Source organism: Oncorhynchus mykiss, chromosome 4 (assembly GCF_057628025.1).
Source record: "Oncorhynchus mykiss isolate SJ-2025 chromosome 4, ASM5762802v1, whole genome shotgun sequence".
In the NCBI taxonomy this organism is placed as follows: domain Eukaryota; kingdom Metazoa; phylum Chordata; class Actinopteri; order Salmoniformes; family Salmonidae; genus Oncorhynchus; species Oncorhynchus mykiss.
The window spans coordinates 37,769,117-37,782,685 of record NC_143025.1 but is presented as its reverse complement, the minus strand read 5'-3'; the positions used below and the strand labels follow the sequence as shown (position 1 = coordinate 37,782,685).

At 41.9% G+C, this 13,569-nt stretch overlaps 1 protein-coding gene across 3 annotated transcripts in view; it reads left to right on the top strand.

The window, feature by feature from the left end:
* The first annotated feature begins 4,014 nt into the window (after positions 1-4,014).
* LOC110521773 (tensin-3) overlaps positions 4,015-13,569 on the top strand; it is a 68,516-nt gene continuing 58,961 nt past the window's right edge. For 2 of the 3 annotated variants that reach the window (XM_036968977.2, XM_036968974.2), the window contains exon 1: positions 4,015-4,210. The gene's annotated coding sequence lies outside the window, so the exon portion shown is untranslated. Of the gene's footprint in view, positions 4,211-7,234; positions 7,365-13,569 lie in introns of those variants that run through there. The other variant, XM_090231941.1, reaches the window with a different exon arrangement.

Genomic DNA, 13,569 nt, shown 5'->3' with positions numbered 1-13,569 from the left:
TGGTGTAACAGGTTAGGTTTGAAAGGGGGTTCTGGGAGACCCTGGTAATTCTCTGGATCTAACGCTTAACCTTGACCCCAATATCTACCCAATGACCTTCTAATAACCACTTTATGACCACTCTATGACCACTACTGTCTTTGGCTGATCTATGACTGCTTGTTGTTTTGGTTGATACACTTCTTGTTTTCTGACGATACTGAGGTGATGATGTATATGAAGAATGGCTGGAGTTCTGTTGTTAAATGAGCATTTTAGTGTTTCCAGGGAATGGATGGTCGTAGTAGAGAGGTCAGACGTTCCACAGCAAGGTATTTAAAGCTGCATCTTTTCGAGAGGTTTTTCATTTAGAATGGATCGAAATACAAGCACACACACACACCAGGTCTAAATTGGCACAGTTGGGCAGCCGTGTAAATTAGACAGACCGCGCGTTGGGAAAGCAATGTGGCAAAGCACCATGCAAACAGTTATACAAGTATATTCAAACACACACACACATGCACACGCACACACACACCATACATTAAGTAAATTAAGTAAACACACGCTCACGCAATCAGAATAAAGTTTTTTTTCAGCTGCAGATGGTTCTGTTTTAACTCCTCTTCTTGCTCCCTCTACATCTTACACTCTCTCTCTCTCTACATTTCACCACTCTTCTTCTCTCTACGTATCACCTCTCTTTTTCTCTACCTTTCCATTCTACCTCTCCCTTCTCTCCCTCTCTCTCCTCTCCCCCTTCTCTACTTTGTCAGGTTCAGGTTGCAGGTTTCCATCCGTTGATCTACCCACTGCCCCCCACCCCCTCTCCAACACACACAACCCCATTGAGACCCCACCCCCATGTTTACATTCCACTCGCCATATTTGGGAAGCTCAAAGTTTTATGTGCATGTGCATGTTGGTGTGTGTGTGTGTGTGTGTAAAGAATACACATCTTAATCTTGTGTGTGTTTATGGATGCTAGCAGTAGAATGATCCCTCCTTCACCCTTTCACCACAGATACACATGAAGATAAGCAACACTGTTACCTGGGTCTGGAGGTACTGAGAGAGCAGCAGATGGAGGGAGAGAGGAGAGAGGAGAGAGGAGAACTTTTGGAGCAACAGAGTAGGCGGGGAGTACAGTGCAATAATCAGTAAGAGACTAGGGGGGTATGCTAATTTGGTATAGAGCAGACCAAACCCACTCTATTAAATTGGTCATAACAGGAACATTGTACATCTGGCTAGAAATGATGTAGAAAATTATCTCAACAGGAAGTGAATAATATTAAGAAATGCTATAGATAGAAGGAAAGCAGTGTGGAAATATACCAAAAAACCATTATGCAACAACAAATTAAATCCCTTCTAGACAATTTCCTGGACAAAATGTGTCACTGTAATAGCGAAGGTGAAAACTTATCAGTTGAAAACCTATAGTATATTTGACCTCTCAGCTTCCCTATCAAATCTAAACATTTCAAGCAGACAACCTAAGAAAATAAAGAACAATGACAAATTGTTTGATTAAAAATGCAAAAACCGAAGAAAGAACCCATTCAAGCAAAAACATAGAGACCCAGAAAACCTGAGCCTATGGTGAATCACTAAAACAATACAGAAATACACTACGGAAAAAGTAGTAACAGCACGTCAGAAATCTGCTCATTGTAATTGAAGAATCCACAGAATCGAACCACTTCTGGAAACATTGGAAAACTCTGAACAAACAACAACACGAAGTTATCTATCCATAATGGAGATGTATGGATAAACCACTTCTCCAATCTTTTTGTCTCTATAACAAAGAATAAATAGTAAAAACATATACATGATCAAATACAAATCTTACAATCAACTATTAAAGACAACCAGAACCCACTGGATTCTCCAATTACCTTGAATGAGCTACAGGACAAAATACAAACCCTCCAACCCAAAAAGGCCTGTGGGGTTTATGGAATCCCAAATTAAATGATAAAATATACAGACCACAAATTCCAACTGGCTATACTTAAACTCTTTAACATCATCCTCAGCTCTGGCATTTTCCCAAATATTTAGAACCAAGGACTGATCCCCCCCCAATCCACAAAAGTGGAGAAACCTCAGGGAAATCCTTTGCATTATTATTAACAGCAGACTCCTCAGTGAAAACAATGTACTGAGTAAATGTCAAATTGGCTTTTTACCAAATTACTGTATGACCGACTACGTATTCACTCTGCACCTCCTCATTGACAAACAAACAAAGCAAAACAAAGGCAAAGTCTTCTCATGCTTTGTTGATTTCAAAAAAGCTTTTGACTTAATTTGGCATGAGGGACTGCTATACAAAGTGATGGAAAGTGGTGACGGGGGGAAAACATACGACATTATAAAATCCATGTACACAAACAACAAGTGTGCGTTTTAAAATAGGCTAAAAACACACACATTTCTTTACACAGGGCCGGGGGGTGAGACAGGGATGAAGCTTAAGTCCCACCCTCTTCAACATATATATCATATATACTATAACATTCTGCAGCACCCGGCCTCACCCTATTAGAATCTGAAGTCAAATGTCCACTGTTTGCTGAGGATCTGGTGCTTATGTCCCCAACCAAGGAGGGCCTACAGCAGCAGCTATATCTTCTGCACAGATTCTGTCAGACCTGGGCCCTGATAGTTAATCTCAGTAAGACAAAATAATGGTGTTCCAAAAAAAGGTTCAGTTGCCAGGACCACGAATACAAATTCCATCTAGACACCGTAATCTTAGAGCACACAAAAAATTATACATACCTCGGCCTAAACATCAGCACCACAGGTAACTTCCACAAAGCTGTGAACAATCTGAGAGACAAGGCAAGAAGGGCAATCTATGCCATCAAAAGGAACACAAAACTCAACATACCAATTAGGATCTGGCTAAAAATACTTGAATCGGTTATAGAACCCATTGTCCTTTATGGTTGTGAGGTCTGAGGTCTACTCACCAACCAAGAATTCACAAAATGGGACAAACACCAAATTGAGACTCTGCATGCACAATTCTCCAGAAATATCATATGTGTATAATGTAAAAAGCCAAATAATGCATGCAGAGCAGAATTAGGCCAACATCCAGAAAAGAGCCGCTAAATTCTACAACCACCTAGAAGGAAGCAATTCCCAAACCTTCCATAAGAAAGCCATTACCTACAGATAAATTAACCTGGAGAAGAGCCAACTAAACAAGCTGTTCCTGGGGCTCTGTTCACAAACACAAACTGACCCCGCAGAGACCCAGGACAGCATCACAATTAAACCTAACCAAATCATGAGAAAACAAAATTATAATTACTTGACACATTGGAAGGAATTTACAAAAAAATCAGAGCACACTAGAATGCTATTTTTCCCTTAACAGAGAGTACACAGTGGCAGAATATCTAACCACTGTGACTGACCCAAAATCAAGGACATCTTTGACTATGTACAGACTCAGTGAGCATAGCCTTGTTATTGAGAAGGGCTGCCGACAGCAAATCTGTCTCTCAAAAGAAGACAGGCTATGTGCACACTGCCCTCAAAAAAATGAGCTGCACTTCCTAACCTCCTGCCAAATGTATGGCCATAACAGAGACACATACAGTATTTCTCTCAGATTACACAGACCCACAAAGAATTAGAAAACAAATCCAATTTTGATAAATTCCCAAAACTATTGGGTGAAATACCAGTTTGCAATCACAGCAGCAAGATTTGTGACCTGTTGCCAGAAGAAAAGGGCAACCAGTGAAGAACAAACACCATTGTAAATACAACCTGTATTTATGTTTATTTATTTTCCCTTTTATACTTAACTATTTGAACATCATTACAACACTGTATATAGAAATGATATGACTTTGAAATGCCTTTATGCTTTTGGAACTTTTGTGAGTGTAATGTTAACTATTCATTTTTTATTGTTTATTTCACTTTTATTTATTATCTACTTATCTATTTCACTTGTTTTGGTAATGTAAACATATGTTTCCCATGCCAATAAAGCCCCTTAAATTGAAATTGAATTGAGAAGGAGAGTGTGAGAGAGCAGAGACAGAGAGAGAGAGAGAGGGCGTGGGGGGACCCAGGGGGGCAGTTAGCACCTATAGAGTAAGAGAGAAAGAATGTTACTCTCTGCTAGTCATCCTTTAGCCGCCTGAGCGAAAGAGAGACGACTGGAGAGGAGAGGAGATCTACGCAAAACCTGGTCTGAACGGTTACCACTCTTTTCCTTCTCTTTCTCTTCTCTTACTCTTCTCTTCTTACCCTCTACTTTTAAATTGTATTTATCTTTCTTGTTTCACTCATGTGTTTGTCATCTGGGTTCTCTCCGACTTGTGGAATGAGGCGTTGCATGTTGTTTCCAGATGTAGTGATGATGTAAGCTGTGTTACAGTTGCTATAGGGATGACGTTGTTTCTGTAAGTTGTCGTAGTACTATTTGTATTAGTGAATTCATGTGGTGTTAGTGATGGTAGTGAGTGTTTTTGGTGGGAGAGGAGTTGGTGTAAGTTACAAGGGTATTGTTTTTGTCTGTGTTGCAGCTTGTTCAATATGTGTGCTACATTGATGAGTGGGAAGGGATGTTTGCGTGCTGGTGTGTGTGTTTGTGTGTATGCTCTGTGGGAGGGAGTGGAGTAGAGGGGTGTGTGTGTGTGTGTGTGTGTGTGTGTGTGTGTGTGTGTGTGTGACTTGAGGTTGAGAGAGGCTTTACTATGCCAGTCTGGTTTTGAGTTTCATAGTCTCGCTGGACTGAGGAGGCTACACTGGGTATTTACCATTTCGTGTGTATGCGTGCGTGTTTGTGTGCTTGCATGTATGTGTGCGTTTTTGTATTTGTGCGCATTTGTGCGTATGTATGTAGTTTTGTTAGGATGGATTTTTGTCCATCTGGATATGATACTGGGTTCAAAACCACCATTACGGAAAAAACACATGAAGTGTGTGATCTTGCATGATCTCATGTGACCACGTGATTTTATGTGAAGTTCATGTGATAGCATGCGGCAACATGTGAGCACATGTGAAAACAAGATCTCATGTGAAATAAATGTGACAACATTGGGATTCAAAATGTCAACACGTGATAACATGATCTGCTACACCACCAGAATACATTCCTGCACTTTGCTGAAAGCTGCCGAGATTCAAGTCAATAATGGTCCAATCATCACCACTAACGTTACATCAACATAAAACCAACATACTGCTTCGAGGATTTGAAGTTGCAACCTCTTGAGTGCATCGGTGTTTCTGCAGTGCCACCAGGTTCATACTTATTGAGAATGGTGTAAGTGCAGACCACAATTAGAGGTGTTTTCTGGTAGAGGCGTTTCTTGATATGAAGTTACATCCATTGATGCTTGCCATTGGTCCGTGGCAGGTTCATTTGCGTCTGGAACAACAGTTGTTGACAACTGTTGCATTGTAGCTAAGCCTAACCTTAATCCTTTTCCTAAACTTAACCTCAGTCTACTATCCTGCCATGCTAATTCACCAAACCTGCCAAGGCAGCAGCTACTCTTCCTGGGGTCCAGCAAAACTAAGACAGTTATATACAACAGATTTCACAACACATTAAGTGTGTGCCCTTCCTTATTTGACCTAGATAGTTTGTGTGTATGCATTGGTATGTAGGCGACGTGTGCCTTTTTAAAAATGTATGTAGCTCTGTCCTTGAGCTGTTCTTGTCTAATGATGTTCTGTATTATGTCATTCTGTATTATGTTTCATGTTTTGTGTGGACCCCAGGAAGAGTAGCTGCTGCTTTTGCAACAGCTAATGGGGATCCTAATAAAATCCCAAATCCCAAATACACTCAGGCTACTACTCTACTCCCACATATCTACAACACAACATTCATGTGTATGTGTTTGTATAGTGCATATGTTATCATGTGTGTGTCTTTACTTGTGTGTGTGTGTGTGTCTCATCACAGTCCCCGTTGTTCCATAAGGTGTATTTTTAAGTCAGATTTCACTGATTGCATGATGGTGCAATGTTTCTGCTGGTATGATGGTGCATTGATCAGGCATACAGTTTAAATATGTTATTGTTGCCCAAAGGCAACCTTTAATGCACTCCAGACCACAAGGTTGCAAGTTCAAATCCGGAGAGCAATAATGTGTTTTTTTCCGTAAGGGTGATGCCAGCAATCTGAATTTCCTTCTGCACCACCAGGTCTGTGTCCATGACAGAGATCGGCTACGGATTTATTGGCAAGAATACATTTCTGCACTGCTAAAAGTTGCCCAGAATCAAGTCAATGACTGTGCAATTACACGAACGAAAAAGTAGCAGTGCTCAGGGACACAAACCTGGGCAACATTTAGCAGTGCAGAAATGTATTCTTGTGTTGTAGGATGTTTGTAAAAGTTTCTCAAGACATTTGTTTTACCAGTTATCAGGACATGACATGATGGTCCAATATGGTTTTAAACCATCCCAAACCCTTGTAAAAAATGACTGTAATGAAATGGTAGTTTTAAAGTCAGTGGTACGCTGTTCAGCCTAAGTATGGGATTTGAACTCATCACTTTTGGGGTGCACAATTTTTTATGCTGTGCCACAAAGTCTGTAGCATTCCCATACACATTCATTTCGTTACCTATAATACATATCTGCACTTAGCAAAAGACTGCCATCTTCATTGCTTTTTGAGTTATCAGTTATTGTGACGATTCTCTCATTATTGATTTCATTGACTTATTTTAGCGATTTGAGGGTTTTCTGTATAGTTCAACGTTACTCCTGAATCACTATGATAAATACAATAGTTTTTCACGAGTTGACTTTTAACAAAGCTGAGATTAACATTGCACTCCAAAGTGTAAGAAAGAGTACAGGTGAAATCAGTTATTAACACAGGCATGGGGGAGTAGAAGAAAGATCCGAATGCCATGAACCAAGAGGTTGTGAGTTTAAATCCCTGGTGACAACATGTTGAATAATAATTACTGAAAAAAGAAACATACACAATGTAGTCATGTATGTGAAAGTGTGTCAAATATGTAAGTTGAAAACATTGTTTGTTAAAAGCACTGTGTGTATCATAATGACACCTTTTTGTTTTCACATGTGCAGTGCTCCAGAACCATGTTTCCACATGTGAAATGTTCCCAACCACATGTTTTCCCATTAATTCACATGTGCAGTGCTCCAGAACCATGTTTCCACATGTGAAGTGTTCCCAACCACATGTTTTCCCATTAATTCACATGTGCAGTGCTCCAGAACCATGTTTCCACATGTGAAATGTTAAGTGAAGTGTTCCAAACCACATGTTTTCCCATGAATTCACATGTGAAATTTCATGTGAAATCATGTGGTTTTTCTATAAGGGCACCCACACAATGTTTCAGGTTAGTGTTTCATACTGGTAGCTATATGAATCTAGAATATGTTTATTTTATTGCTCTGTGAGTTCAGCAGTCTGGCTGCTGAGACTGTTTTATGAATGAGACAAGATGTGAATCCTAAATGGCACCATATTCCCAATATAGTACGAAACATAGTGCCCCATATGGCTCTGGTCAAAAGTAAGGCTTTATATACGGAATAGGGTGTCATTTGGGATGCACACACTGTTTCATTTATGAAAAGTCTGGATGGAAGGAGAACCCAAATGTTCTAGATCATTAGCTAAGATATTTTCATGGAATGTCATACCTAACATCAATATCTAATACATTTGTGTGGCACAAACTTTATGGTTACGGTAGGTATATACTGTGCATGTTATGCATGCGTTGTTACAGTAAGAGTACGTTATTATTGCTCTTCAAGATGAAAATCTCTCTCTAAACAGCTTCCATCAGATAGAGGAATTTGTGTGTTATCTAATATCAACATCTGGTGCAATTATTGGACTTTTGTAGAACTGAGTGGATAGTCAGCTGGAACCACTCTCTAGTTCATTCTACAATCCTTTTTGTCTTTCCTGGTTTACTCTGATATTAGAGGTCACTTTGTGTGTGGTGTGCATGTGTGTGTGTGAGAGAGAGAGCTTGCCATCTGTGTCCTGTCACAGCAGGGCTGGCGCCAGAACAAATCAGTTGGAGGGGCCTTTGATTTCCATAGGTGGGCACGTTTTTTCATGGGACCTTCAATTTCTTACCAGGTGTAATAGTAGAAAACATAGGAAGCTTGTGAGTTTCAAGTTTGGGGAAGCTTATGATTTCTCTTACCATTTATACCAATCTGCGTGCCAGTTATGATTATTTTTATATGCAAATTGTCATGGAACAGTTTCCTTTCAATAATAAATCAATGTCAGATGGTTAATCATAAAAATCTGAAGTAAAATGATAAAAATCTTAAAGTTAAAATTCAACTATGGCAAGAGGACCAGCCTCTGCCATATGGACACATTGGTAAACTGTGATCCATTGGCGGCTAAAGAAATAAGAGCATAGAACTCTAAGATAGCCTTTAGGACAATTCAGAAGTAAGCCTATAACTTCCATCGTCAACTAAGTAAAATACATAGGTCTAAAGCCAACAAATATAACAGTAGAAAACATTCAGTTTTTCTCTACTCTGCCTCCCTTTCTATCTATCTTGACTTGATCTATTGCTAGTGAAATGCAACATTGTATCACATCATCACTGGGTCCAGCCTGAAGCTGTAGCTAGTGAACTTACAACATTGTATCAACTAGCCTATTCCGGGCTCTCAGAGTTTCCTGCTCTAGTGATGTTTCTACTCGATATATGGGATCATCAGATCATGATATTTGGCTCTTCCACACCAAAGCGTTGGTGATTATCGAGGCTGGGAGTGTTGGATAGATTTTTTAAAGTACTGAGGAACTATTGTTCGCAAGCAATGTTAAAAAACAGACTTTGTTGACTTGTGTGAGGTAAACAAAAAATAACTGAGAAGCTCAGCTTACTTGTTGTGTACGTGGTTAAAAAATCAGACAGATGGGCACTTTCATACAGTTGAAGTCGGAAGTTTACATACACCTTAGACAAATACATTTAAACTCAGTTTTTCCCAATTCCTGATATTTAATCCTAGTAAAAATGTCCTGTCTTAGGTCAGCTAGGATCACCACTTTATTTTAAGAATGTGAAACGTCAGAATAATAGAAGAGAGAATTATTTATTTCAGCTGTTATTTCTTTCAACACATTCCCAGTGGGTCAGAAGTTTACATACACTCAAATAGTATTTGGTAGCATTGCCTTAAAATTGTTTAACCTGGGTCAAACGTTTTGGGAAGCCATCCACAAGCTTCCCACAATAAGTTGGGTGAATTTTGGCCCATTCCTCCTGACAGAGCTGGTGTAAATGAGTCAGGATTGCAGGCCTCCTTACTCGACACGTTTTTTTTCAGTTCTGCCCACAAATTCTGTATAGGTTTGAGGTCAGGGCTTTGTGATGGCCACTTCAATACCTTGACTTTGTTGTTGTCTGACGGGACACTGGAGTGGAGCGGGTTCAGTAACCAACGCCCGCTCAATGTCCGCGTCCAGCTCCCACACGACCGGCGCTACCAAGCAGGAGGCCGGGAGGATAGGAGTCTGATCCATGGGCCGCTCCTCTGTGTCATACAGTTGGAACAGTGCGTCTGCCTTCACATTCTGGGAACCTGGTCTGTAGGACTGGGTAAACACAAAACGGGTAAAGAACATGGCCCACCTTGCCTGATGAGGATTCAGTCTACTAGCTGCCCGGATGTACTCCAGGTTGCGGTGGTCAGTCCAGATGAGGAAAGGGTGTTTAGCCCCCTTAAGCCAATGTCTCCATGACTTCAAAGCCTTAACCACAGGTAACAGCTCCCGGTCCCCCACATCATAGTTCCACTCTGCCGGGCTGAGCTTTTTCGAGAAGAAAGCACAGGGGCGGAGCTTCGGTGGCGTGCCCGAGCGCTGAGAGAGCACGGCTCCAATCCCAGCCTCTGACGTGTCCACCTCCACTATGAATGCCAAAGAGGAATCCGGATGGGCCACCACCGGAGCCGAGGTAAACAGAGCTCTCAGCTGCCCAAAAGCCCTGTCCGCCTCAACCGACCACTGCAGACGTCAGGACCCCCCTTCAGCAGTGAGGTAATGGGAGCAGCCACCTGGCCAAAACCCCGGATAAATATCCGGTAGTAATTGGCAAACCCTAAAAATCGCCGCACCTCCTTTACTGTGTAGGGAGTCGGACAATTATACAAGGCTGAAAAGCGGTCACTCTCCATCTCCACCCCTGATGTGGAAATGTGATACCCTAGGAAGGAGGCGGACTGTTGAAAGAACAGGCATTTCTCAGCCTTGACGTACAGGTCATGCTCCAATAGTCTTCCAAGTACCTTGCGCACCAAGGACACATGCTCGGCGCGTGTAGTGGAGTATATCAGAATGTCATCGATATACACCACTACACCCTGCCCGTGCAGGTCCCTGAAAATCTTGTCTACGAAGGATTGGAAGACTGAGGGAGCATTCATCAACAAAAACGGCATGACGAGGTACTCATAATGCCTTGAGGTGGTACTAAATGCCGCCTTCCACTCGTCTCCCTCTCAAATACGCACCAGATTGTACGCATACCTGAGATCCAGTTTAGTGAAGAAGAGTACCCCGTACATTGACTCAATTACCGTGCAGATAAGAGGTAGCGGGGTAACTGTACCTCACCGTGATTTGATTGAGACCTCTATGATCAATGCACGGACGCAGACATCCATCCTTCTTCTTCACAAAAAAGAAACTTGAGGGGGCGGGCCGTTAGCATCGAATAGCCCCCGGGAAGTTAGGAACCAATATACACAGGCATTTAGGAAAGCTAAGGCTAGCTTTTTCAAACAGAAATTTGCATCCTGTAGCACAAACTCAAAAAAATTATGGGACACTGCAAAGTTCATGGAGAACAAGAGCACCTCCTCCCAGCTGCCCACTGCACTGAGGCTAGGAAACACTGTCACCACCGATAAGTCCACTATAATTGAGAATTTCAATAAGCATTTTTCCACAGCTGGCCATGCTTTCCACCTGGCTATCCCTACCCCTACCCCGGTCAACTGCCCGGCACTCCCCACAGTAACTCACCCAAGACTCCCCATTTCTCCTCCACCCAAATCCAGATAGCTGATGTTCTGAAAGAGCTGCAAAATCTGGACCCCTACAAATCAGCCGGGCTATACAATCTGGACCCTCTCTTTCTAAAATGATCTGCCGAAATTGTTGCAACCCCTATTACTAGCCTGTTCAACATCTCTTTCGTATCGTCTGAGATTCCCAAAGATTGGAAAACTGCCGCGATCATCCCCTTCTTCAAAGGGGGAGACACTCTAGACTCAAACTGCTACAGACCTATATCTATCCTACCCTGCCTTTCTGAGGTCTTCGATAGGCAAGTTAACAAACAGATTACCGACCATTTCGAATCCCATCGTACCTTCTCCACTATGCAATCTGGTTTCAGAGCTGGTCATGGGTGCACCTCAGCCATGCCCAAGATCCTAAATGATATCATAACCGCCATCGATAAGAGACATTACTGTGCAGTCTTATTCATCGACCTGGCCAAGGCTTTTGACTCTGTCAATCACCAGATTCTTATCGGCAGACTAAACAGCCTTGGTTTCTCAAATGACTGCCAACTACTGCTCTGATAGAGTTCAGTGTGTCAATCGGAGGGCCTGTTGTCTGGACCTCTGGCAGTCTCTATTTAGGTGCCACAGGGTTAAATTCTCGGGTCGACTCTCTTCTCTGTATACATCAATGATGTCGCTCTTGCTGCTGGTGATTCTCTGATGCACCTCTATGCAGACGACACCATTCTGTATACCTCTGGCCCTTCTTTGGAAACTGTGTTAACTAACCTCCAGACGAGCTTCAATGCCATACAACTCTCCTTCCGTAGCCTCCAACTGCTCTTCAATGCAAGTAAAACTAAATGCATGCTCTTCAACCGATTGCTGCCCGCACCTGCCCGCCCATCAAGCATCAACACTGGATGGTTCTGACTTATGTGGACAACTACAAATACCTAGGTGCCTGGTTAGACTGTAAACTCTCCTTCCAGACTCACAATAAGCATCTCCAATCCAAAAATTAAATCTTGAATCGGCCTTCTATTTCACAACAAAGCATCATTCACTCATGCTGCCAAACATACCCTCGTAAAACTGTGCATCCTACCGATCCTCGATTTTGGCGATGTCATTTACAAAATATCCTGCAACACTCTACTCAGCAAATTGGATGCAGTCTATCACAGTGCCATCCATTTTGTCACCAAAGCCCCATATACTACCCACCATTGCGACCTGTACACTCTCGTTGGCTGGCACTCGCTTCATGCTCATCGCCAAACCCACTGGCTCCAGGTCATCTACAAGTCTCTGCTAGGTAAAGCCTCGCGTTATCTCAGGTCACTGGTTACAATAGCAGCACCCACCAGTAGCACGCTCTCCAACAGGTGTATCTCACTAGTCACCCCCAAAGCCAATTTCTCCTTTGGCCGCCTTTCCTTCCAGTTCTCTGCTGCCTACAACTGGAACGAACTTCAAAAATCAGTGAACCTGGAGACTTATAGATTCTCCCTCACTAGCTTTAAGCACCAGCTATCAGAGCAGCTCTCAGATCACTGCACCTGTACATAGCCCATCTGTAATATTGCCCATCCAACTACCTCTTCCCCATACTGTATTTATTTATTCATCTTGTTCCTTTGCACCGCAGTATCTCTACTTGCACATTCATCTTCTGCTCGTCAATCACTTCAGTGTTTAATTGGTATATTGTCATTACTTTGCCACCATGCCGTATTTATTGCTCCTTTATCTTACCTCATTTGCACAAACTGTATGTGTATTTTCGTTACTGTATAATTGACTGTATGTTTGTGTATTCCATGTGTAACTCTGTGTTGTTGTATGTGTCAAACTGCTTTGCTTTATTCTTGGCCAGGTCACAGTTGTAAATGAGAACTTGTTCTCTACTAGCCTACCTGATTAAACAAAGGTGAAATAAAATGTAAAACATTTAAAAATATATGTTGTGTTTTGGAGAAAATGCGGGTAAATAAAAGCAATTTCTCCCAGTTCCACTCTATGAGCAGTTACTACCTTTATGCTTGGTAGGGCAGTATTGCTAGTCCCACAACCCAAATTGCAGGCTTTTATAGGCCTACACACTTGATTAAGTGATGATGTCCGAAAAGTTGGTGTTTGGAGCACATATTGCATAGGTGATGTTAGGGCCGAGACAAAGTTGAGGGCCGGCAAACTGTGCCAATATATCCTCAAAACACTGGCTTTGAAGGAATTATCACTTTTATACAACGGTTACCAACATATTCAAATAATTATTGACATATTTTAATTAAAAACATTATTTTTATGAATTAACTCATACTATTTCATCCTTCCACGAGATATAGCCCTGACACAAATCTAGGGTTGCTACCCAAGCCCGCTGGTCGTTCGTCCTATCGGTTTGGTTGCCGGAGTTGTGACCTAGTCGTTACAGTGCCTTGCGAAAGTATTCGGCCCCCTTGAACTTTGCGACCTTTTCCCACATTTCAGGCTTCAAACATAAAGATATAAAACTGTATTTTTTTGTGAAGAAT